Source organism: Lithobates pipiens, unplaced genomic scaffold (assembly GCF_037356315.1).
Source record: "Lithobates pipiens isolate NorthernLeopardFrog02 unplaced genomic scaffold, aLitPip1_a1.2 Scaffold_8, whole genome shotgun sequence".
Classification (NCBI taxonomy): Eukaryota; Metazoa; Chordata; class Amphibia; order Anura; family Ranidae; genus Lithobates; species Lithobates pipiens.
This window is the reverse complement of record NW_027507903.1, coordinates 515405911-515431778: the sequence shown is the minus strand read 5'-3', so window position 1 is coordinate 515431778 and position 25868 is coordinate 515405911. Positions and strand designations below refer to the sequence as shown.

Sequence of the window (25868 nt, the reverse complement as noted above, 5' to 3'; positions counted from 1 at the left end):
GATTATCCAGGTATTTGACCCTTTCCACCCACTGTAATGGTGAATTGTCCAGGACTCGTAGAGTGGGAGAGGGCGTTTTTAAGAGGCTGCACTCGTGATTTGCCCCAGTTAACTTTCAATCCAGAATATATGGTGAAAGTATTTAAGATGGACAGAGCTTCCGGTAGGGACGAGTCAGAATCTCAGAGAAAAAGAACTATATCGTCCACATATAATGCTGTTTTTTCCACCAGGCTGCACACCTGAATGCCCATCATCTCTGAAGAAGCTTTTAAAGCTGCAGCTAAGTGTTCTATCATTAAAGCCAAGAGACATGGACTGTCCTTGTCAGGTACCTCTACTTACTGAAAAAAAAAAATGAAATCAGGCCATTCAACTTAATGGCAGCTACTGGGTTTTGATATGAAATGTGAATCCACTGTCTAAAATTGGGACCAAAGTTGTATGCAGCTAGCACTGTCTCCATATACTGCCAATTGACTGAATCAAAGGCCTTTTATAGATGAAGGAAAAGGAATATACCCCCACTCGAGATTTCTGGACCTATTTGAGTATGAGAGAAGACCCGACATAAAACCTGTCTTGCCTGAGGAGATAAGATGCTGAAAAGCGGGCATAACCTGAGTAGCCAGCAATTTGGTGCGTACTTTAAAGTCCATATTCAGTAGGGAAATGGGCCTATATGAGGAGTGTTGAAGTGGGTTCTTATCTGGTTTGGCTAAGAGTACTACATATGTCTCGTAAAAGGAAGGATGGAGGGAGCAACTTTCAAAACAATCTTCGTATAAAAGAAGCAATTTTGTTTTTTTTCTGCATAGTGCTTATACCACTTTATCGGAAGTTCATCAGGACCAGGCACTTTGCCATTGGGAAAAGAGCTAATTGCAGCAGCCACCTCCTAAAAGGGGTCATCAAGGTTGTCTTTGGCATCAGCAGGCAAGATGGGGAGATGTAACGGTTCTAGGACAGCTAAAAGGTCTTCCGCACTATAGGGTGCTATCGATAAATACAAATTTCTGTAAAAGGAAACAAAAGACTGAAGAATTTCCTCCCTGACTGTTTATTATCAAGTCTCCGGATGGAGAGGAAATACAAGGAACCAATGTCAGGGGTTTAGCCTCAGCCGTGAAGAAGTGCTAGTAGTTTCCCATTTCTGTCCCTTCTCAAAAATGCACTCTGCCCTCTGTCGCATGAAACAATGAGTGCGATTATGCTCTACCTGTACTGCCTTAACCATTTGACCTCCAAAAGATTTACAAGATTTCGTGACCAGGCCATTTTTTGCGATACTTCCAGGAAAAACGTAGCCGGCAACTCCAGATTCCAACAGAAAATCTTTATTGCTACATATAAGTCAAGAATAAAAAGCAGCTGATGCGCTTTGGCATACAGCCTTGTGAACAAGGGGATGTTTCCACCTCCATAATTTAGTTAGACCAGCAGACGATGCCCATTCAGAACGTTCATGATTGGGCGGCCTTTGTGGATTAGAGGTATCGAGGGCATAGTCTAGAATATTAACCCCCTTCGCGCCCACCGTACTCAAATTTGCTTTCTTACCTTGAAGGGATAAATCGGGGTGATGCCTGCAGCTACAGGCATCACCCTGGTACCGTTTTTTTTTAGAGCCAGCAGTTGGCTTTTTCAGTGATAATGACCAATATGGCTAAAAGCTGCTTGGCTGTTATCCTAAAAGAGTGGGAGGGGATGTTGTCGCATTTCGTCACTCTTCCCGGGCCTCCTGTCCCAGCAGGAGACCCGAGCCACCATTCGGCATGTCCGCCACCTAGGCTGAGACCCAAACAAATCCGGTTTCAGCTTTGATTGGTCTCCGATGTAAAATCCCTGAAGCAAAGTCACTTTCGGTTTACTCGGCTGCCAATGGCCGCGATTTAAAAAAAAAAGACAGTATTCAGAATCGCCACTTTCGGTGTTGTGGATACTTTTAAGTGCAAAGGAGGGATTTGGGGTATTTTAGACTGTAAGAATGTACTAGAAAAGTAAGGAGGAATTTACATATTCAGCGAAACTAACCGGAGAGAGTGGACCTCCATTATCGCTGCCACATCTTCCCCTAGGGTCAGAAAGAACAACTTCCACGAAGCAGGGCAGAGAATTATGGAGCAATATTGTCACCCCCCTCGCATAAGAGGAGAATGTAGCATGTATGGCTCTTTGGATCCATGGAGGTCGCAGAGCAAGGATCCAATTGCCCAGCAGATGTGTCTCCCAAAGAAAGTCTGTGTGGGTGTTTTGAGCCTGTTGATCAGCCTTTTTCAACACCCTTGAAATAGTTCTCCGGTCTCAGGGAACCCCTGCTAAAAATTAGAAAACTACATCTCATGATACATTAGTGTGATGGTCATTGGGAAGAATTACCTCCTTACAGATAGCTAAAAAGATCATTGGTGTCAGTAGTAACTTATCTGAGAGGCGGAAATTGCCCAATGCTGAAGGAACCCCTAGCAACCTCTGGAGGAACCCTGGTTGAGAATCACTGCTGTAGATGCTGTAAAACGAAATCTCTTTGTAATTTGCAATCGAGTCCACTTACATTCCAGGAGAGAATTTTAATGTGAGGACATAAGTGCAATTCCACATAATACCACTAGATGGGAGCCTGGAAACACAAATGGAGCCCAGAGCAATGCATAGCTACTTACAGTGCTGCAAGAAAAACATAATACAACAATACACATAACGACATAGAAAAACCTTATTCCTGAGCAAATATTCCTCACTTACATGGGGGATATTGTTATAGTGCAAACTGTGCACATATAAAAAAAAAAGAGGCATACAAGCTGAGCAAAACGCAAAAAAAAAAAAAGAATCGTCCCTCCCTGTCTCACCAGGATAACTAAACAGTCCAAAAGACAAACTAGCTGGAGGACTTGATTCTCCCCAATAAAATTTGCAAACGTCACTGAAGAGCTATGTTGTTAACTCTGGGGGACCAGTCTTGGACACCAGTCCACACAAATTATGGAGATTGTACCAGCCCCTGCATATAGTTCTATGGCAGGAGAAATAAAGCTCATTGAAGAATAGCAAATAAAAAGGAAAATAGACTCCAGGTTGCAGCATAGGTAGACTCAAACATAAATGATACTTTCCAGAAAGGACATAAAGCCAGGGTATCCAACCATTCTTTGTATCCGGCGGCGTCTCAATGAACTTAAAGTGGAGGTCCGCCCATCCCTGCAAAATTAAAAATGGCCGCTACACATACTGCAGCTGCTGACTTTTAATAATGGGACACTTGACTGTCCTGGAATCCAGTGATGTTGGCACCGCAGCTGATGTTTTCATCAGCTGTCGGGTGCTGCCACTGCCATTGCCGGTAAGGGAGCCCAGCAATGTGGCCTTATGTCTTCACGCCGGGAACCCTACTGTGCATGCGTGAGGCTCCACTCCTCTCTCCTACTGGCCCAGCAGTGGGGGGAGGAGGAGGGAGCCGAGCTGCTAATTCACAGTGGTGAGATCTCCCGGAAGTGCCTTGCCCCCCCAAACGGTGCCAAATGTGGCACCGGAGGGGGGAGGAGACAAATGAGCAGAAATCCACTTTTGGGTGGAACTCTGCTTTAACTGATCCAAGATGTTCCACATCCAGCTTTCTGGGGTCTAGCTTACTACACGTCAGCCCTTTCTTGCAGAACCGCTTCCACACATCCACAAAGGAGCGACAGCAATGCTGGCGCTCAGATGAGAAAAGCAGGAAAAAAAGTGAAGGGTGGTATTTTCATAACTGAGCTGAGGATATTTCTTGGTTTCAGCAAGAATAAGGTCAAGTTTCCCAAGAGCCAGAGTTCTCAGCAGGACATCCTCGCCCCTTCACATCCGGCCACGCCCCCCCATGGATGTTTGTCAGGTATTTATGGTTTTCTGTGTTTCTACTAGGAGTATTAACCCTCTCTTTTTGGCCTAGTGACCATTATCTCCAGAAATAAATTTAAGGGGAAAATCTCTATAATGAGAAGAGAGTACTTACATGGGAGACAAGCAGGGGGTACAGCTGGTCCTCTTGTACTTGCAGGCCCGGGCCCCATTAGGTCAACAGTGGGACCTAGGCACCTGACAAGCAGGAGGGCCAGTTGTACTGCCTTATTGGTGGTCCTGTTTGTACACGAGTGATCCCCCTGTGGCTCCCTCTGCAGTGTATCCTGTCTTGGTCCCCCCTGTTGTTTACCTCTTCAGTTTGTGAATAAATAGGGAGTCTCTCTATAGAGTGCCTCCTGTTCATTCATCTGCCGAACAGCTGAGGCTGCAGGGAAAGGCGTGGGGGGATCTTTGTCCCTGGTGCATTTCTTTGTCTCAAAAGTGAGAAATTAGGGTTCTTTTTAGACTCCTGATATTTCACCACAGCCCCTCCAGCAGGGCTGTTAAGAATGTAACATAAACACATTTGTATACATTTTTTTTTTTAAATCATTAAGGCCTTGTTCTCTCACATGCTTTATGGAGGCGATACAACAGCTTTAACCCTTCAACCCCGCAATAGCGTACCACTAGTGAATTGCATGCAGTTGTGGGGCACTTGCAGAGCAGCACCATTCAAACAAATGGTTCACATTTGACAGAGGGTATAATTCAGGTGTCAGTGTGTACACCCCCAGCCGATGCCTCTGCAGCTAAAAGGGGTAGCAGTTGCGGAGGGGGGGCTTGTAAACGCAGTTCAACCTTAGAGATTTATCTCCCCGCCCACCAATTCCCACAGGTACTCTGGTCTTTCAACCCCAATTCCAATCATTGTCAAAAGCTTGAAGACTTCACCTCTGTAACATCATTAAAATAGACCTCTTTTTAACCAATGAAACCACCAAGCTACCCTTTCACTTCATTGTTATCTCTTGCCTTGACTATTTCAACTCCCTTCTCATAGGCCTACTGTCACACTTACCCCTAATGCAGGTGGTCAGACACTATAGCTAGCTTCTGTGTTCTTCACATATAGTAGCCCCCTTTTTCATAAGCAAGCAGGCCTGCCAGTACTTGGTTGCCCCCAGGACTTATACACAGTGCTATAGTGCTGAGGCATGTGTGAACTGAGCAAAGCAATCGGGTACTTAAAGGGGTTGTAAACACATCCTATACATTAAGGTGAAGAAAAACACCTGGCAGGCACTAGCCCCCTCATTCTACTTACCTGCGCCCCTTCACACTGTCCCTCTCTCCAAGGGGGCCCGAATCTTGATTGGATAGATTGATAGCAGTGGGAGCCAATGGCTGCGCTGCTATCAATCAAATAACACAGGCACTGGGGGGCGGGGGGCCGAGTCTGGAATTCGTGTCTGTGGACGCAAATGATGGACTCGGGAGCCTGCCCGCAACTTAACCCCCTTGGGAGAGCACTTCACCTAGGGGGATATCTGATGTGGGGAGGAGCCGCAAGAGCTGCCGGGGGACCCCAGAAGAGGCCACACTATGCAAAACGAGCTTCACGGTGGAGGTAAGTATGATATGTTAAATAAAAAAAATAAAAAAACGATCCTTTACAATCACTTTAAGGTTGGCAGACAAGCCAAGTGGTTCAATGACAGTCCAGGTAAAAGACAGGCAGAGTTCAGAGAGCAGTCGATATTCAATCCAAGGTCATACACAGGGAAATCCAATCAGCAGAGCAGACAAAAAGGTAGCTTGGAAAATGTTACAAATGCAATATCACAAGTATGAGACTGCAAGCTTGGCTGGCTTATATCGGGTTTGGTCTCCACCCAGAGACTGACCACATTAATCCCCTTGCAGGTGGACAGAGAGACAAGTAGAATGTCACAGCCAAAACCAGAATGCTGGAAAGAGCAGCAGGAGCACTAGACACCTGACACCTACCTCTACATGGGCTGTCCCCTCTTCATTCTATCACAAATCTACCTTACCAACTGCTCAATATCTGCCACCCCTCTCTGCCAATCCCTCCACTGGCTTCCAATTGCCCAGTGGATTAAATTCAAAATACTAACAACATACAAAGCCATTCACAACTCTGCCCATGCTACATCACTAAACTTTTCTCAAAATGATACCCAAACTGTCCTCTCCACTTCTTCCATGACCTGCTCTCTAGTTCTTTTTGTCTCCTCCCATGCTTGCCTCCAGGACTTCTCCAGAGCCTCACCCATCCTCTGGAACTCTCTACCTTAATCTGTCCAACTGTCTCCTACTTTGTTCACATTTAGACATTTCCTGGAAATGCATCTGTTCAGTGAAGCCTATCCCACCCCCCACCTAATAACTAAACTTTCAACTCTTCCTATTACTTTTTGTACCACTGGCCCCACCCTTTTAGATTGTAAGCTCTTATAAGCAGGGCCCTCTTAACACACTTGTATTTTATTGTATCTGTACTGACTCCCTTTATATTGTAAAGTGCTGCACAAACTGTTGATAATATATAAATACTGTAATAATAATATTGTGAATGAGTGGTTTGTTATTGCAGATGAAGCCGCAGATCCTAATTTGACAGGTGTGCATGAGTGGCCCCAAATGCACACTGTCTGTATTTGGGGCCATACACCTGCTCTCACACGCCTGTCAAATTAGTACCTATGACTGTCTTTGTACAGCTGTTGTGTCCCCATAGAGTAACATAGGCTGTCTGCTCACAGCTCCAGGTGGCTTCAGCCACATAAATAAACCGCTGGTTCACACCGTACAGGTCACAGCACCCATGAGAATGAGCCCCAAGACATTAACACACAGCTTTATTTACTGTATTATCTCAATACAGAAATATGATGTGTGTGTGTGTGAATATATGTAAAACGGCTGGTTTTAAGGGTTACAGATGATGTCATTCACAGGGCGCCCGCGTCACTTCTGTTTTTTTCAGTTTTAGAGTGGTAGCGTGGTCTGCATCAGAAGACTCGTGGCGGTCCCGGTGTTCATGGTTTTGGTTGGTGCGGGTGGAGGGCATCAGCGGGGGGCCCACGTTGGATGCCCCAACAGCTTTGTTGTCATGCCCGGGGGGGGTGGTGGTGGCGACAGTGTCAGGGGGGTAGAAATTGTCGAATCCTAACAGTACAGCAGTGTGCAAGTGATGGATTTTGGAAGAGGATGCTGGGTATCTTTACCTGGAGTACCCATATACCGCATGAATATATGGGTTTCCTAAAATCTGTAAGAGGATCCTCCTAGCTTTTAGATCAATGGAAGGAGTTGGTCAGAAATTGTTTACTACATTGTACACTAAACCTACCAACAGAAATACCTTACTGACATATTACAGTGCGCACACTGGGAATTTTAGGACAGGATACCCATTTCACAGTTCCTTAGGGTTTGGCATATTCAACCGTACTGGTAATTTCTCTGCTCTGGCTACCAATACTGCAGCAATACAATAATGCAATTTTTCTCCTTTATCAATGCTGGTAAGGGGGGGGGGGGTCGGCTGACATTCAGAGGGGAGCTTATATGTATGGGGGTGCTCTAGCGCCCATTTTGTAGGCGAGTTCATCTTTTGCAGTCCATGTCTGGGTTTTCCTTGCGGCATGGATCAAGGGGGGTCGGCTGCAGGCCACAAGTTGCTGCACTGTATGTGTGCAACATACGTTTTGTACCGATGTCCCCTATCTATACTGAGCTACACACCACATACTGCATGCGCGCATATTATATCTGTCCCTTGTCATCTCTGCAAGTTGTGAAGTCTGATTACCAGATGTTTTCAGGCTGATAGGATAACTAAAAAGGGGGGACTGGTTGGTGACTCGGCATCATGGTCATTTTTGCGACACATTCGATTTATCCCATTGTTTCTGTCCCAGCGTTTCTGTCTCGGTGCGTTCTGTCATAGTGTGTTCTGTCTAGCATATTGGTGCCATGCAGTTAAAGCATGTTCACCGATAGCCGTTTAATTTTTATTTGTTTTTCATGTCTCATCGTACTGTTCGTTCAGGTTTCTTTGTATACCTGGGTTTAGTTAGCTAGTACATTTCAGGATCTGTCACGTCTACAGATTCATACAGGCTGAGGTTTAGTTTTTTAAATGATTGTTGACCACAATATCCTTGCCCGTATACTATATGTCATTCGATACACTTTCATTTCATTACACCTGTACAACTACCCACCACGGTCTGTGGGTACATTAGCCCTGAGTGTTCAGTTTTAATCACCTGCCTTTGCGCTGCAGATTACTCGGGCGCACTTGCTACATACACTAGGGCGGGGGTCATCAGATTCATACACACGCTGTGGTCTTATCATTTACTGATAAACATCCTCATATTAGGTAGGCACGGAGGGAGGGTGTTCTCGTGTCTGGTTGTCTGTTGTCACGTTCGCTAGTTTGTGTTTCCTTGGGTTGGGCATGCTGCACGTTTCAGAAGCGATTATTTCACGTTAATCCCTTCAACCCCATGTGGGAGTTCAGAGCATGGTAGCACCCCGTCATTAAGCAATCCTTTTCTCAGCCTCAGCCGGGAAGGGAGAATGCTTTGGATTGTTGTTTCCAATTCCATTCTAGCTACTCCCATCCATCAGCATGGGACATGTTCTGGGCACTAATCTTTAACTCAGATTCATGTTGACTAAATATGCTCTCCATGACCTGTTACGGTTGCAAGACCGGATGGAGGTGATCAAAGCTCGCTTGGTTAGAGAGGGGTGTCAGCTCCTGCTCTTCCTACATTCCACAGGCAAGGTCGTCATCCACTTAGTCCACCGGTCTTGTCAAGCCTTCTGGTTTAATATGTCTGAGCCAAGTAATGTTTCTTTAATGGGGGCTGTGTAGGAATCTCCCCGGTCTTGTCAGCCCCTGCTGGAAGAATTTTTTCGGAGTCTTTCACATGGAGTATCTTGGCTTCAGCAGACAGTCATTCTTTCATTGTCGATTTGTTACTGGAGGCACTAATTTCCTCCAAGGGGTGCTTAGTTGGGTTGTTTCACCATCATTCTGAAGGTGGAGGGTCCAGTGGCAAGTTTCCGATTTTATAGTTTTTCATTTTGACTGCCCCCCGTTTTCGATGAAAAAGTATTTTCATCGAAGTACTCGTCTGTGTACCTGGCGTTTCAGCACTTTCTACAGTTGGGGGGGGGGGGGGGGTGGTATTGGCTATCCAGCTGGTTTTACCTATGCTTTGAAGCTACTTCCATCAGACCTGCCCACTGGTATGGCATGGTATATGATGCAAACATCGTTTCACCACCAGGTTAACCTTCGGGTCAAAAGCAGTCCGTGCTTATTTGTCACCTTGGCCGAGCACTCCATTGGATTTTGGGTAACTGCAGGGGGGGTCAGGGGTTTATTCATTTAGTTGATTACTTGTTGTGTGAAGACCCTGATTACCACCCAGGCATCGGCAGTCTCTCTCAGGGTGGGTGCTGGGTCCACATCCCCTGATTGCAGACAAAGTGGTAGGTCCAGGCCAAAAAAAAATCATTTTTATTTTTGTGTTTCACTGTCGGCTCTAATCTCTCTTGTTTGCGAGGTTGCCTGGAGAACTGACCGGTTATGTCAGACCGTTCATTTTTGGTCCGATCCCCTGCCTGTTCAAGGGGGGGGGGGGCTCTCAGTCATTTTTGGGTATGCTGTATCAGGCAATGAGAATTATTCCTCAGGATGAAGTCTAGCCTCCTTGTCGGGTCACGAGCAGAAGCGCGACTCAACTTTAAGCTTGTGGAACTAGTTTTTGTGCATCTGGAATGGTATCTCCATGTCATTCCACAACCATGAGCAGGGCTGTCGGAGTGTTTCAGTCGCCACTGACTCAATTGGTTTGGCCCCCGAAAGTTTTTTGTCTGCCCTAATTTGCGCATATTTCGTTCCTTATTTGTCCAATTCTGGCAATTACAGTCACATAGGGACCGGTTGGTTAGGGAGCTCAGTGTCACGGAGGGTTTGGCCATAGACAATTTTTCAATAAGGTGGATCAGGGGGTTGGAAGTTTTCTCAGGTTCCTCACTCTGGCTTTGATGCATATCCGCCAGCATGTTCAAGCATCTATCAGGTGTCCTGCACTTCAGACCCCTGCAAACTCCTGACAGTTCATCCATTTTTGTAGCTCACCCTCTCAAAACCTCCCATACCAACAATAGACAGACCAGGGGTTTGTGGGAATTTTACAGAGCTACTTAACTGGTGTCCATTTTGAAGTGTTCGATCTTCACTGAAATTATTTTGCAGTGGCTCCTCAGGTCAGCCCTTGCTCCCTTTGCCCCATGTATCCTCTCACTAGAAGCAGTTCGTTCTCAGGTCTGTGTTTTCTCAGTAATTAGGCTTAATCCAAATCATTATGGGACATTTATTTGTGTTCTGGGCAGCTTTCCAGATTCCAAACAGGGGGTCCTTTCTTATCATCAATTTGTGGGAAGCTGGAATTCCTCCTGTTATAGTTGATACATACTGGATCTGCATACTGACGCCATCCGGGCATTCGCTACTCTATTAGACGGATTGTTACCAACCCTTCATCAAGCTTTCTTATCGCCCCTACTTTCATGTCTTTTTTGCACTCTTTTAGGCGTACTGACTAGCTAGGCCAAGGCACACCTCATGTCTTGGTAGCTAGGGTATTGCATTTGCAAGTGAAGACTCTGACTACAAGTAAAAATACACACACACACACTGTATCTCACAAAAGTGAGTACACCCCTCACATTTTTGTAAATATTTTATTCTATCTTTTCATATGATGACACTGAAGAAATTAAACTTTGCTACAATGTAAAGTAGTGAGTGTACATCTTGTATAACAGTGTAAATTTGCTGTCCCCTCAAAATAACTCAACACACAGTCATTAAGGTCTAAACCGCTGGCAACAAAAGCGAGTACACCCCTAAGTGTCAATATTTTGTGTGGCCACCATTATTTTCCAGCACTGCCTTAACCCTCTTGGGCATGGAGTTCATCAGAGCTTCACAGGTTGCCACTGGAGTCCTCTTCCACTCCTCCATGACGACATCATGGAGCTGGTGGATGGTAGAGACCTTGCGCTTCTCCACCTTACATTTGAGGATGCCCCACAGATGCTCAATAGGGTTTAGATGTGGAGATATGCTTGGCCAGTCCATCACCTTTACCCTCAGCTTCTTTAGCAAGGCAGTGGTTGTCTTGGAGGTGTGTTTGGGGTTGTTACCTTGTTGGAATGCTGCCCTGTGGCCCAGTCTCCGGAGGGAGGGGATCATGCTCTGCTTCTGTATGTCACAGTACATATTGGCATTCATGGTTCCCTCAATAACTGTAGCTCCCCAGTGTTGGCAGCACTCATGCAGCCCCAGACCATGACACTCACACCACCATGCTTGACTGTAGGCAAGACACACTTGTCTTGGTATTCCTTACCTGGTTGCCACCACACACGCTTGACACCATCTGAACTAAATAATTTTATCTTGGTCTCATCAGACCACAGGACATGGTTCCAGTAATCCATGTCCTTAGTCTACTTGTCTTCCGCAAACTGTGCAACTGGGCTTTCTTGTGCATAATCTTAAGTGTATGTGCTTTTTAAAAAATATGCTGTTGGATACCTTATTTCATAGCACCATCCGGCACTCACGTACCTGCTCACCTCTCCTGATCTGATAACTACAGCTGGAGGGGCTGGGAATCCCCCACTAATGTCAGTTGGGAGGAGAGGAAGAGAGAGGCAGGTGGTCACTTGAGTGCCAGCCAGCGCTATGAAACAAGATATACAGCGGTATATTTTTAAAAAAATGCATACACTGGGCACATCATTTAATGTAACATGGGATTGTAGTAATAGCCCACAGTTATGAAAGCAGCGGGGCGGGAGGGGAGGGGTGGGTAGGCACTGACACTAGCTGATAGGCAGGGAGGGAGGGGGACAGAGGAGAGACAGCGGGATGATACACATGTAAGCTGACCACGGTGTCCGAGCTCAGCAGCCATGATAAACGTGGTCAGTTTGCAGAGGGGAGGGCAGCACCAGGCAAGATCAGCCAGGTTTTTCCGCTGATGCAAGAGGCCAAATGGCACAGCACAAGCCCTGTGATGTTATTCATGCTTTAAAGGAATAAGGTCTTTTTTTTCAGGGTTACAACCAATTTATTTAGAATGTAAAGAACCCTGGAAAACAGCAGTACACATTTCAGACAACATACCTAATACATTTACTGGTTTAATTGCTGAAGGATTTGTCATTTTGCACAGACATTCTTGTGATACAGACACTGTGCCAACAATCTTCACTTTACAGCCCTGTCCTGCACCACACAATATTTCCTCAAAAACTAAATAAATAAAATGCCTTCTGTGCCATCCTCCTAGTGCATATATGTATGTCACAGCCTTATTCATTCCTATGGGAGATCTGAACTCATGGCAGCTTCCAGTGATTCAGAGGTGTATGACTCCCTCCTCAAGGAATGAATAGGGCCTCAGCGTGCATTTGTAACAAGAAAGGGACCTGGTGGAGAACCTCTTGAAGGGAAAGGCTATGCAGTGCCAACCATAGCTGCATAGGGTAGATTCACACCAAAATGCCTAATCTCTGGTGTGCCTGGTTCACACATATGTGCTGTGTTGTTGTGCAGGCAGTGTACGCTGAAACAAAATTACTGTAAGTATACCTAAAGGCAAAAGTTTTGTTTTCGACCGAGTATAGAGTTAGAATCCTCAGTTTTTAAGGCAGGGCAAAAGGGGCAGCTGCCTTGGGCCCTGTCATGGTTGTGGGGCCCAAAGCAACTGCCTCATACTTGCCAACTATCCTGGTTTAAATTGCCTTGTCCCTTGAGTTTTTAGTCTTGTGCTGTGTCCCAATATCTCAGTGTGAAGTGCTGGTGCTGGTACTAATGCTGCCCAGCTCTGCCCTATTGTTGTGTACAGATGACTCACCTGCAGACCCTGTGTTTACATGTAAATTAGCATTCATATGTAAATAGGGGCAGCAGATGGCATTTATATGTATATCATGCCCCCCCTGAGGTCATAGCCACATTAATCTCTAGCAACCAATAAACGAGCAGAAATCATGTGCTGTAACTTCTAGCAACTAATCAGTGAGCCGTAATGTGTGCTGTAACCTCTAGCAACCAGTCAGTGAGCGTTAATGATACACTGTAACCTCTGGCAACCAATCGCAATTGCTGCCTGATCTGATACAGTAACCTGATTTTGAGTCTAGCTGCTTTTTATTGTATGTCTCAGAGCAGTTGGAGAGCTGAACTGCATGGGGGGAGGGGGGCCCCAAGAAAAGTTTTGCCCAGGGTCCAATCAATATTAAAGACGGCCCTGAGAATCCTGACAGTTTTTATTGCTGTCTGTGCCTGATGCATCCTCTGTTTGTCCTGTTTACTATTATAATTGAATATGAAAGTAAAAGCAAATGCCAAATTTTGTGTTGTCCTCAGAATAATAATAGAGGGCAAAACTTCTAATGGGGACACTAGTTCTGCAAACCTGGGGATCCCCAAGGAATTCTCTTAATTTGCAGGGATTTCCCCTCACTTCCTGTATGGCTATGGGACAGGAAATGAGGAGAAGTCTCTGCAATGGGACACAGATGGTGAAAAAAATCTGACAGGTTTTAACCCTTCCTTGGTCTATCCAAAATTAAAAAATTAAAACTTTCTTTCCTATAGTTCTACTTTATTGATATGTCACAGAGACATTTCACTAAAGTTCATTTTAAAATAAATAAAGGTGGAACAGTGCGATGTGCTGAGATTGATTCTGCCACACCACACAGCAGCCACTGTGTTATAACGCAGTGGCTGGTGTGAACTAGTCCCAAAGGACAATTTGCCATGAAGCTAATACGGAGCTTCTGGTTTTTATTTTTATTTAATTTTTTTGCTATTGGCAGCTGAAGGAAACAACAGGGGAGTAAATGAAAGATGAGTATGTGCAGTTGAGAAGAGGGAAGCAGGGTGAAAGTGGACCTGTGAAAGAGACATCGAAACTGCTTTAGGGCTTGTTTACACATACGATAATGCAGCCCCTCTGAAAAGTGACTTGTGATGGATTGCTTTTTAGAGGGCATTTAACAGGTGGTGAGGAGGAAATATGTTGCCTACTTACCGTCTGCTTTAACCTCATAATGCCAAACCACCATTCTGCAACTGCATGCAATGCAGGGCAGATGCAACGTGGTCCCCATTCACTTGAATGGGTAGTGTTTGGTGGCGGCACCTCCTGATGTATGCAAAATGCTGTTTAACTTTTGCATTGGTAAAGCCCTGAGTGGTTTCTTTTCTGTGTTTAGTTAACTGGTCAGAGTTGGTAAAACCGCAGCTCAACTGCCTGCCCAGTCTGCCCATGTGATTGAGCCCCTACAGATGCATAGTCATGTATGAACAGGACTTAACTTAGTATGATTCCTTTTTATTTCCTCTGTTTCTAGGGGCAGTGAATTCTAAAAATGCTTCTACTACAATGAAACCATTCTCTTCCAGAGTCAGATCCACGTCGCTGACTTCAATTATTTCATCTAATGCTAGCACAATGTATGCTAAGGTAATACAAACTGAACAATAAGAATCGCTCCAATATTGCAAATATCACAAGCCAATTGAATTGTGCATAATTATAAGCATAAGAGAATACTAGGTTTTGAATTAAATGCTGGGGTGTCAGCAGGGGCATATCTAACGCAAGGCATTTTCCTCGGGTGGCATTTTTCAGGGGGGGCAGCGCCTGTACCGCAATGATGCCTGCAGCTGCAAGCATCACCCAGGCATCGTTTTTTTGAGCTGGCTCTCTTGCAATAGCAATCGGAGCAGCTTACTAGCCGCTTACTTGCTATTACAAGCAGCGGGAGGGAACGTTCCCACCACCTTCCACAGCTCTCTCGGGCTCTCCCGTCCCACCAGTAGATCCTATCGACCATCCAGCGCATCCACTGGCTGGCCGGACAGCCAAGCAAAGCCAGGATCGTAACAGTAAACTGGAAACTATGACGTGACATCACTTCCGGTTTACTCGGAAACATTCGGTGGCAGTTTTTAACAATTTAAAACATTCAAAAACACAAATCTTGGTGTTTTGAATGCTTTCAAATGCAGAGGAGGGATTTTTTTTTGGGGTCTTATAGACCACAGATCTCCCCAAAAAGAGTACCTGTCACATGCCTATTTTGTTTTACATTCCTTGTGACAGCAATAAAATGATTAAAAGTGATAAAAAAAAAAAAAATGAAAGCCACAGTGTAAAAATTATAAAATAAATGACTAATTAAAATTTTAAAATAAAATAAATTGCCCCCCGTGCTCGCATACAAAGGCAAAATTGCGCGTCGGTCCCGCACGCACGCAAACAGCAATCATCATGAGGTATCACCGGGAAAATCAGATCGTGGGCAGTAATTCTAGTACCAGACCTCTGTAAATCTAAAGTGGTAACCTGTAAAGGCTTTAAAAAGTCGGATAGTAAAATTTACGTAGTTTTATGCCATTGTACGGGCTTGCACAATTTTACAGTGGATGACATGGGACAAATTTAGATATGGGGGGGGGGGGGGTGCCAGATTTTAGCCTTGCCTAGGGCAGCACAAAACCCGACACACACAGACAGACAGAAAGTAATTGGGACGAAAAAAAAGACAGAATATGTTTTTGTAATTAAGAGGTGGAAAGGCTAAATCTGTTTTCTTTGTTTGTCTCTCGATCTCCTGTGAATATAGAATGGTACAGAATCTGTGGATCCAGAAGAAAAATATTCAGGCTCAGTAGGAAACATGATTAGAGGACTGCTTGTCTTTGTGTTCCCTCCTTTGGCCCTCCTCATATACAAATGTATGTATTACCATTTTTGGCCTTGAAATAATTACTTTCAGTGTTGTATTGGGACACCTGGGGATTCCATACAAAGATTACATTAACATTAGTCAAGTGTTTTCTTTGAGATTGTAATCGGGAGACTGATATTTTACCTCCGCTAAAACTGCCCAAAAACCAGAAGAATTTTGTTCATAAATGTTTGTTTTCAAAAAGTTTGTTTCATTTTCTCCTGGTAAGTGGAGTCAAATTTAATGTTTGTTTTCAACTGTAGTGATAAAAAATTGAAGGAGCAGGATGGAATTTTTTTATTTTATTTTTTTGAAAGAACATGATTCTAACAGTTGTTGTGGTTTTCGTTAAGAAAAATTATGCATTGTGTAATGAAAACTGTTTAACCCCTTGGCGCCGACGTAACACAAATATGCGGCCCCAATGCACTGGGCATCTTTCCTTGGGGCCGCATGTTTGCTTATCGCCCTTTGTGCTGGGAGGGCGCCACAGAGACTGGGGGTCTCACCGAATGTCCAAATTCGGGTCACCTGATTGCTGTGATAGCCTCTGATTGACTATCACAGCGATCAGTCACTGTGAAGCCCGCCCCTGTGTTTTCTGTCTCTGTGAATGGAAGAGAAAGATGCATTGGGGGTTATTTACTAAAGGAAAATCCACTTTGCACTGAAAGTGCACTTGGTAGTAAAGTCACTGTAGACCCGAGGGGGACATGCAAGGAAAATAAAAAACAGCATTTTTAGCTTGCACAGCTTCCACTCATTTCAGATGTACCCCTCAGATTTAGAACGACTTCCAAGTGCACTTTCAGTGCAAACTGGATTGCCTTCCATAAGTAACCCCCACTGCATCTCTATCTGTCCTTGCAGAGATAGAAAAAAAAAAAGCATGTGTAGAAAAAAAATTATAATAATTAACCACTTAAATACTGGCACGTTTCCCCCTTCCTGCCCAGGACAATTTTCAGCTTTCAGCTCTCTCACACTTTGACAATTGCACTGTCATAAAACACTGTACCCAAACTTAATTTATATAATTTTCTTCCCACAAATAGAGCTTTCTTTTGGGGGTATTTTATCACCACTGGGGTTTTTATTTTTTACTAAACAAACTAAAAAAGACTGAAATAAAAAAATAAAAAAAGTTTTCTTTGTTTCTGTTATAAAAATGTTGTTTTCTCCTTCACTGACGGGCACTGATGAGGCTGCACAATGGGCACTGACAAGAAGGCACTAATATGTATAATTGATGGGCACCGATATGCAACACTGATATGCATCCCTGATGGGCACTAATAGATGCCACCGACAGGCGGCATTGATGGGCACTGATAAGCAGCACTGATGAGGAGGTACTGACAGGCATTACTGATTGGCATCTGTGAAGGGCACTGACAGGTGTTACTGATGGGCACTGATTTGCAATTTGGGTGGGCACCCTTGATGGGTGCTGCGCTGATAATTAATGTGCTGATTATCAGCGCACCCCTGTCAGAGGCTCTTTAACACAGGGCTTGACAAATTTGCTTTGAATCTAGGAGCCAGCTTAAAAAGTTAGGAGCCAGGTCGGTAACGGCGATCCTGACCTCTCCCTGGCCTGACATGGAGACGAGTGAGGGGAAGATAGCGCCGCTGCCCCCACCTGTCTCCAAGTCATTGCCCATAGCTCTTAGAGGGACATTTTATTTATTTATTTATTTTCAAATGACAATTTTTTTATTTTTATTGCATTTTAGTGTAAATATGAGATCTGAGGTCTCTCTGACCCCAGATCTCATATTTAAGAGGACCTGTCATGCTTTTTCTATTACAAGGGATTTTTACATTCCTTGTAATAAGAATAAAAGTGACACAATTTTTTTTTTAAAAAGAACAGTGAAAAAAAAAAAGTGTTAAAATAAGAAAAAAATAAAAATAAATTTAAACGCGCCCTGTCCCGCACACATATGAAAGCGGTGTTCAAACCACACATAGGAGGTATCCCCATGATCGGTAGAGCGAGAGCAATAATTCTAGCCCTAGACCTCCTCTGTAACTCAAAACATGCAACCTGTAGAATTTTTTTAAACGTCGCCTATGGAGATTTTAAAGGGTAAACGTTTGTCGTCATTCTATGAGCGGGTGCAATTTTGAAGCGTGACATGTTGAGTATCAATTTACTCGGCGTAACATTATCTTTAACAATATAAAAAAAAATTGGGCTAACTTTACTGTTGTCTTATTTTTTTTATTAAATAAATAATTTTTCCCCAAAAAAGTGCGCTTGTAAGTCCGCTGCGCAAATACGGTGTGACAGACAGTATTGCAACAACCACCATTTTATTGTCTAGGGTGTTAGAATAAAAAATATATATAATGTTTAGGGGGTTCTAAATAAAGGGAAGGAGATATGCAGGCAATAAAAAAACAGGCAGAGGAAGCTCCATTAGCATTGCTGGTTGTCATACCAATGGCCACCACAAGAGGGCGCCAGATTCCAGAAGGAATCATAGGACGGCAGAAGGCCTCAAAGCCGCGGCCTCAATTACCGGCCGCCGGCGGAACGGCCCGACGCGATCATGCCGGGGGGGGGGGGGTCCATGGAGACAGGATACCCCCAGCTGTGCTGCCCTGCTTTAACACGATTGGAGATGCGGTGTGTCAGAGTAACACACCACATCACCTATCGCCACGCTACATGCCCCCGCGGGCGAATGCTGGCTTTTTATCCTGCTGGACATCATATGATACCCAGTCAGTATAACTGAAATAATTACTTTTTTTTAATATCTAGGTCAGTGCCAGGGTTAGTGTTTGGGTCAGGGTCTATTTTTTTTTTTAAGTTTTTTTTTTTTTTTAATTAGTATCAGCGTGTCTATTGTTTCTGGGCTGTACCTGGGGTACAAACAAGTAACATACACATGTGTGGTATGACTGCGATCGTCAGGAGCAGGGGAATTTGTTTTGAGCTGTTCTTTGGTGATTCTTTGGTATTAGCTGTTCTTTGGTATTGGCAAGAAATATACAGCTACATTTAAAAAAAATGATTTTGTTTTTACTATTTTGGGCCATTTTTCATTTAATAATAAAAAACAAAAAAAATCAGGAGATATGCATTACCATTTACCACCAAATGAAAGCCCAATTTGTCGTGAAAAAAACAAGGTATAATCCACCTGGATACACAAGTTAGTTGTGATGATAGCTTGGGCATTAAGATTTGTTTTACCCTTAGGCACGAAGGGGTTAATATGTCTGGTATTCCATTCACATAGCAAGCTTCGATGAAATTTTAGGGATTTGGAACAAATTTAGTCAACTCAATGATGGCAAGACAGAATTTTTTGAGAAACAATTGTTCTACGAACATTTGAACAATATTGTAAGACCCAATTCCTTGTATTTGCGCGTAGGCAGCTACATTTATATAATTCTGGAGGCAGTGGCTGCACAGACACGTTTTCATTTTTTGTGCATTAATACGGTGTAGGAGGAGTCAAAGATGATTGACACTAGCTTTCATTTTGTTCAGATGGCATCTGCATCCAAGGCTGTTTTTTACTTTACAGGCGTTCGCAATTACATTACATATATTTAATACTGATTTATATTAACCACTACAATACAGGGCACTTTCACCCCCTTCCTTCCCAGCCCAATTTTCAGCTTTCAGCGCTCTAGCGCTTTCAGTGACAATTGCGCGGTCATGCTACACTGTACCCAAATGAAATTGTTATCATTTTGTTCGCACAAATAGAGCTTTATTTTGGTGTTATTTATTCACGACTTCGTTTTTTTTTTTTTGCGATATAAGCGCAAAAATAGCGGAAATTTGGAAAAAAACAATATTTTCTTTTTTCTATTAGAAAAGAAATCCAATAAAATCAAATTTTGTCATAAATTTAAGCCAAAATGTATTCTGCTACATGTTTTTGGTAAAAAAAATTCCGTTAAGTGTATAATAATTGGTTTGTGTGATCACGGACATATGTACGCAAATGATCATGTACATATGTGTGCAGGTGATCACGTACATATGTGTGCAGATAATCATTGGGACATGTGATTTTAGTGGGACATATGTGGGGGACATGTTTTTATTATTAGGAACATGTGTTTTTATTATTTGGGGACATGTATGTTTTGGGGACATGTGTGTTTTGGGGACATATGTGGGGACTGTGTTTGTACTGTGTGGTGTGTTGTGTGTTTACACTACACTGATGATCAGTGAGTAAAAAGCTGTAAAAAGCAGCCCATACTCACTGATCATCAGCCGGCTGCAGCGTTCTGTTCTCCTCTCCTCAGCGGTGACTTCCGTGTGAGGAGAGGAGAGCCAATTGTCTAGCAACCGGCTGTTTGTTTACATCCCATGACGGCCGTGATTGGACACGGCCGTCATGTGATCAGGAGGGCCAATCACAGAGCCCTCCTGCCGATCTGAGATGTGCCATGTCCGGGTGACACGAGCACATCGGGATCGCGCCGCTGCGCGGGCACGCGCGCGCGCGATCCCGCTACTCCTGAAGGACGTTCCTGAACGTCCTATCAGGAGTAGACGGCTCCCACCCGGCCGTATATATGCATTGGCCGGGTGGGAAGTGGTTAAAAGCCTTAGTGGCTTAGTGATTATGCACACTCTGATGCACACCTATGCGAATTGGATGTGGGTTTCCCCACATCTAATTCGCATAGCAGGAGAATGTGAGCGGCTCTCTATGGTGCTGGTTCACGTATCTCCAGGGCAGCTGCAGAGCGCACTGCACAGAAACGCTGTAAGTCTTTGGCTCAGTTTCACAGCTAAATTCAGGTAAAGATTCTGCCCTGATTTGTCCCTGAAACAGAGAGCAGGGATGCACAGCATTGCCGGGCAATCCACGGTCAGTTTAGGTGTGAACCGAGCCGTAGGGGACCCTTTTCTCTTCAGGGGTACTTTGAGGCTGCGTTCACACCGGTGGGCACCGCAGTGCTGTGCAGATCACATGCAATGTCTGTGCGTTGCAGATTCTTTTTTTTAAATATCCATTATACATTTCACCATTTACATTCATCGCTCTCTTATGAGCTTCCATAAAATCCATTCATAGTCATGTCCTCAAATACTATAAAATTATACATATACATTTATACATTCATATCCCTCTTACCCCTTTTTTTCCCCCCCTTTTTTGGTGTGGCTTGCCCTATCTCCATACTGTTTTATCCTGATGCCGTTATGGAATTTTCTATCCAACTTGCCCATACTCTCTCATATTTCTCTCCATGTCCTCTATTCCAATATGTTTCCCTATATAGTGGTAGATTACTATTTACAAAAATGTTAACGTTGGGGCTTCCGCCTTCTTCCAATTCAGCACTATTGTCTTTCTAGCATAAAAAAGCAACAGACCCACCTGTATTCTCCTTCCTATAGGGGTGATATTTTTCCCTACTAGTCCTAATAGGCGGATCTCTGCCTCTTGATTTAAAGAGATTGATGTTACTATAGTGATTACTCTCAAAACCTCCCTCCAGAATATCACTATCTTTGGACAAGACCAGAATATGTGGATGAAATTTCCTGGGGTACCTGCACATCTCCAGCAGTTTTGAGAATTTGTTGGAAATATTTTATATAATTTGTATGGCGTATAATAACTTCTATGTATTATTTTAAATTGTATTCATTTATCTCGCAGAGATACTAGTATTTGGAGTGGAGATCTCCATATCTCCTCCCACTTTTTATCTACTAATGTTGGAACATCTCTTGTCCAGCTTTCATATAGCTTACTTATATCTGAAAATTTCATTTTAGATAAGTAGCTATATAAAATTGAAATGTGCTTTTTTTTGTTCTTTTTCCTTACCATTTGCTCCAACTGCTTGTATCTAAAAGTGTAGTTCCCAGGAATATTCCAACATTTTCTTATTTGAGCAAATGAAATAATTCTCCCTTCGGGTACAACTTGTGATAGTTTTATAATCCAAAATCTAGTCCATGCCCCTGGATCTTGGATGGAATCCAAATGTGGGAGCTCTGGATTTCTTCACAATGGAGTGTTAGGGGATAAATCCCCTCTCAAATGGTCCTCTTTTGCCATGGCTGCTCTCCATATTTTTACTGTCGTAATCATCGAGGGAATCTGCCACGAAACGGCAATGACTGCAGTGCCTCCCGCAACTGGACCACTGCAGCCTCTACCATCGTGGCAGAGTCAAATCCATCCGGATTCAGCCATCTCCCTATCGTCACCAACTGTGTAGCCATATAATATTTATAAAGGTCTGGGAAAGCCAACCCCCCCTGTACCGCCAGGCGCATAAGTATGCTTAGTTTAATTCTAGCTGGTTTGCCTTTCCATATAAATGTAGAGAACATACCGTGTAGCTGTGTAAAAAAAACTTCTTAGGCAACCACTGCAGAGAATTTCGAAATAAATACAGAAATTGAGGAAGAATCTTCATCTTACATTTATACGTCCCAGCAGCGACAGGGGGCAATGCCTCCCAGATCTTTAACTTTTTCTTACACTCCTGTATTACTGGATCTAAATTCAGCATTTTAAAGTCTTTGACCTGTCGAGATATTATTATGCCTAGATACTTAAATTCTGATACCCATTTTAAAGGTAGATCTGGGGGAGCTGTGTCTTGTGCCCCTTTGTGGTGATTTTAAGGCTGGGTTCACACTGTTGGACATTGCATGTAATTGGCACCGCACTGCTGTGCAGATTACATGCGATGTTTATGCATTGCAAATTCAGCCATGCAGTTTTTATGGCTGATTTAGCATCGCATTTGGACCAAAATTGTACAGGACCCTTTTTTTTTTTGGTCCTCACTGGAATCTGATCGCATTGGGTGCTCACATGCGATGCGGGAACCCGCACTTGAATCACGCTGGTTCTTGCATTGTCTAAGTGTGAACCCAGCCTAAGCCTAAGCCCCTGTTCACACTGAGGGCATGTTTGAAATAGTGTGCGTTCAGCTGAACTCATAGTTTCAAACCGGAATTTTCGTCCAACTTCGAGGGCAATTTGAAAGACACCTGTGCATTCATGCACAGATGTCTATTGCAATCACCCCCGAAGTCGCCAAAAGTAGTGCAGAAAGTACTTTTGCGAATCTGTGCGGCACCGCAGTCGGCTTTGCACCGATTCAGACAGTGCCGTTGCCGGCAAATAGGCTCAGATTTGTCAAATCGGCCCGATGACAGGGCTATCTTTAACACGGGGCACCTGCTACCCGCGAATTGGGGCCCCAATGACGCTTTGCAGAGCACACAGAGGACACAGGAGGCTGTATTCCTGAGCTGGCCAGCAGAGAGGGGACAGGGCCGGGAGTTCCACTGACGCTCTCACCCTGCCCTATGCAGCCTGTATGCTCAGAACACAGCAGAGTGGCTGTAGTGAGAGCAGTGATCGGAGTGGGAGCCTCAGTGGAGCTTCAGGCCCCAGCCCCTCTATACTGGCTGGGGAATACAGAGGTCCGAGAGCTCCACTGATGCTCTAACCCTGCCCCATGCCTATATGCTCAGGGTGAAGCAGTTGTAGTGAGAGCACAGAGTGAAAGCCCCACCCCTGGACCTCTGAATGTATGCAGTGAGCTCAGCTGGCCAGGTATGTCCTTGCACCCATAAAATGACTGACTGCTGAAACCCTGAGCTGTTATTCAACTGTAAAACTGCATTTCTGAAAGTTCTCTGACCATCTCCTGTATAATGTCTGCAGTCTCTGATTATCTACTGTGGCATGTCTGCAGTCTTTGATTGTCACCTGTAGTATGTCCAGTCTCTGGCACCTGTAGCATGTCTGTAGTCTCTGGTCATCTGCAGTATATTTGCAGTCTCTGATCATCTCCTGTAGTATTTGTATTAATGTGCCCCTTTACTTGCTCAATTATTTGGGATTGCTCCAATAATAATTACCAGTGAGTGGTAATAATGTGCATTAACCTGTAGCAACCAATCAGTGAACAGTAGTAATCTGCTGTAATCTCTAGCAACCAATCAGTGAGTAGTAACGATGTGCTCTAACCCCTAGCAACCAATCTGTGAACGCTAATAATGTGCAGTAACCTCTAGCAACCAATTGGCAAGCAGAAATTATGTGTTGTAACCTCTAGCAACCAGCCAGTGAGCAGTAAGGATAGACTATAATCTCTGGCTACCAATTGCAATCGCTGCGTGATCTGCTGCCGTAAACTGATTTACTGATGCATTCTGTCTCAGAATGGGGATGGGGTGGCCCAAGAAAATGTTTGCCCAGGGCCCAATCAATATTAAAGATGGCCCTGTGTGTAGGGGGAGTAAAGCCCAACTGATATTCAGTTTAAATTGGCTAAATACATTCCAGGTGCACCAAAATGAGAGTTCTGCAATTGGCAAAGCTCAAGCTCCCTGCTAAGGCTTGGCCATACATGTTCAATTTTCTTGTACAATTTTCTTTTAGATTTAGACCAAAGGTAATATAATATGAGGTCAAAACTAAACAACACTTTCAATTGTATCCAATTAGGAGAGCCCTTGCAATCTAGAAGAAAAGAAGAAAATTGTACAGAAAATTGTATAATGTATGGCCAGCCTAATGCAGGCCATACATGATCGAATTTCGAACAAATTTTCTTTTCAAAATCAGAATTTTTTTTTTTTTTCCTGATCTGATGACGCCACCATTGATTTTCGAAATTCGGCCAACCAAGCCTTCAATATCACCCCATGTTGCTACAGAAAAAAATTTTCGTGGCCGGGAATCTTCTTTTCTCTCTGTAAATTTTCTTTTCTTATTTCATTTCTCACACAATTCTCCCATCATTGATTAGAAAATCGTTCGTTTTTCAAAAAATTTCCAACATGTCCGATTCCTCAAATTTGATTCCGCATGAAAATCAGCCGTTGCTGCAGCCCACTATGGTGAGAAATTCGTACGAAAATTCTTAGATATGATTTTTGAAAGAAAATTCTTTCGAAATTTGAACCGTGTATGGCCGGCATAAGGCTACTTTCACACTTAAGCAGTTTTCAGGTGCTTTAGCGCTAGAAATAGCCTCTGAAATGCACCTAAAAACTCTCTTATTCATTGCATTTATACGTTACGTCCTGCAAGCAACATCTTTGGGGTGGCTTGGGAGCGATGTATTTAGCGCCTCCAAAATGCCCTGCCCATTGCAATGAATGGGCAGAACTTCCAAAGCGCCTTAAAAATGATTTGAAAACTGCAAAACGGAGGTGTTTTTACCTTTGGTTTTTTTGGGGGGGTAAAAAGTGTCCCACTAGCAGCCGAAAAGCGTTGCTAAAACCGTGCTAAAGCACCAATAAAACGGCCGGGCATACCAGTATGAAAGGGGTCTTAATGAAGAGCTGTAGCTGTGACTAAAGGCTATAAGAAAATTGGGCAAACATTTTCATCCAAAGAATTGTCGTACGATTTTCAGTGTGTGTATACAACTTTCGACAGGCGTTTCCGAATGTTCGTACGAATTTTCGTTCTTCGGTTCCGATTTGCTGTGAAATAACGAGGAAAATCGGGCGACCGTTTTTTAGACCCCTTTCACAAAGACGGACCGTCAATCCGTTTTTCTTCCATCCGTCAACGGACAACAATGCATTCCTATGGGCAAACGGAACCTCCGCTTCCGTTGTTATCCGTTTTTTTTTTTTTTTACGTACAAGGCTACGTCCAGATCCCTCAAAACGGATATTAACTGACATTAAAGCGGAGGTCCACCCTAGAGTGGACCTTACGCTCATTGGAATCCTCCCCCCCTCCGGCGCCACAATTGGCACCTTTCAGGGGGGAGGGGGGTGCAGGTACCTGTACAGTACAGGTATCTGCACCCACTTCCGGGATAGCTCTCTGCCTAAAGGGGCGTAGATTACGCCCCTTTCCGAAAGTCCCCCGCTGCCTGCTGGGAAACACACAGATCCCAGAGGCAGCGGGTCCATCCTTATTGCGCAGCGCGACTCGCGCATGCGCAGTAGGGAACCGGGAAATGAAGCCGAAAGGCTCCACTTCCTGATTCCCATACCCAAGATGGCGGCGGCAGCACCCGAGAGACGATCGAGAGATCGGCTTTGGGTGCCAACATCGCGGGCGCGCTGGACAGGTAAGTGTCACTATTTTAAAAGTCAGCAGCTGCAGTATTTGTAGCTGCTGGCTTTTAAAAACAAAAAAAAAACGCGGACTCCCGCTTTAACAGACAATGTCCATCAACGT

At 44.1% G+C, this 25868-nt stretch overlaps 1 long non-coding RNA gene across 2 annotated transcripts in view; it reads left to right on the top strand.

Moving 5' to 3' along the window:
* The window catches only part of LOC143963453 (uncharacterized), a 40279-nt gene that overhangs the window by 13702 nt on the left and 709 nt on the right, over positions 1–25868 (top strand). For both annotated transcript variants that reach the window (XR_013270967.1, XR_013270966.1), the window contains exons 2-3: positions 14311–14423; positions 15589–15700. This is a non-coding gene — a long non-coding RNA (uncharacterized LOC143963453). The remainder of the gene's footprint in view (positions 1–14310; positions 14424–15588; positions 15701–25868) is intronic.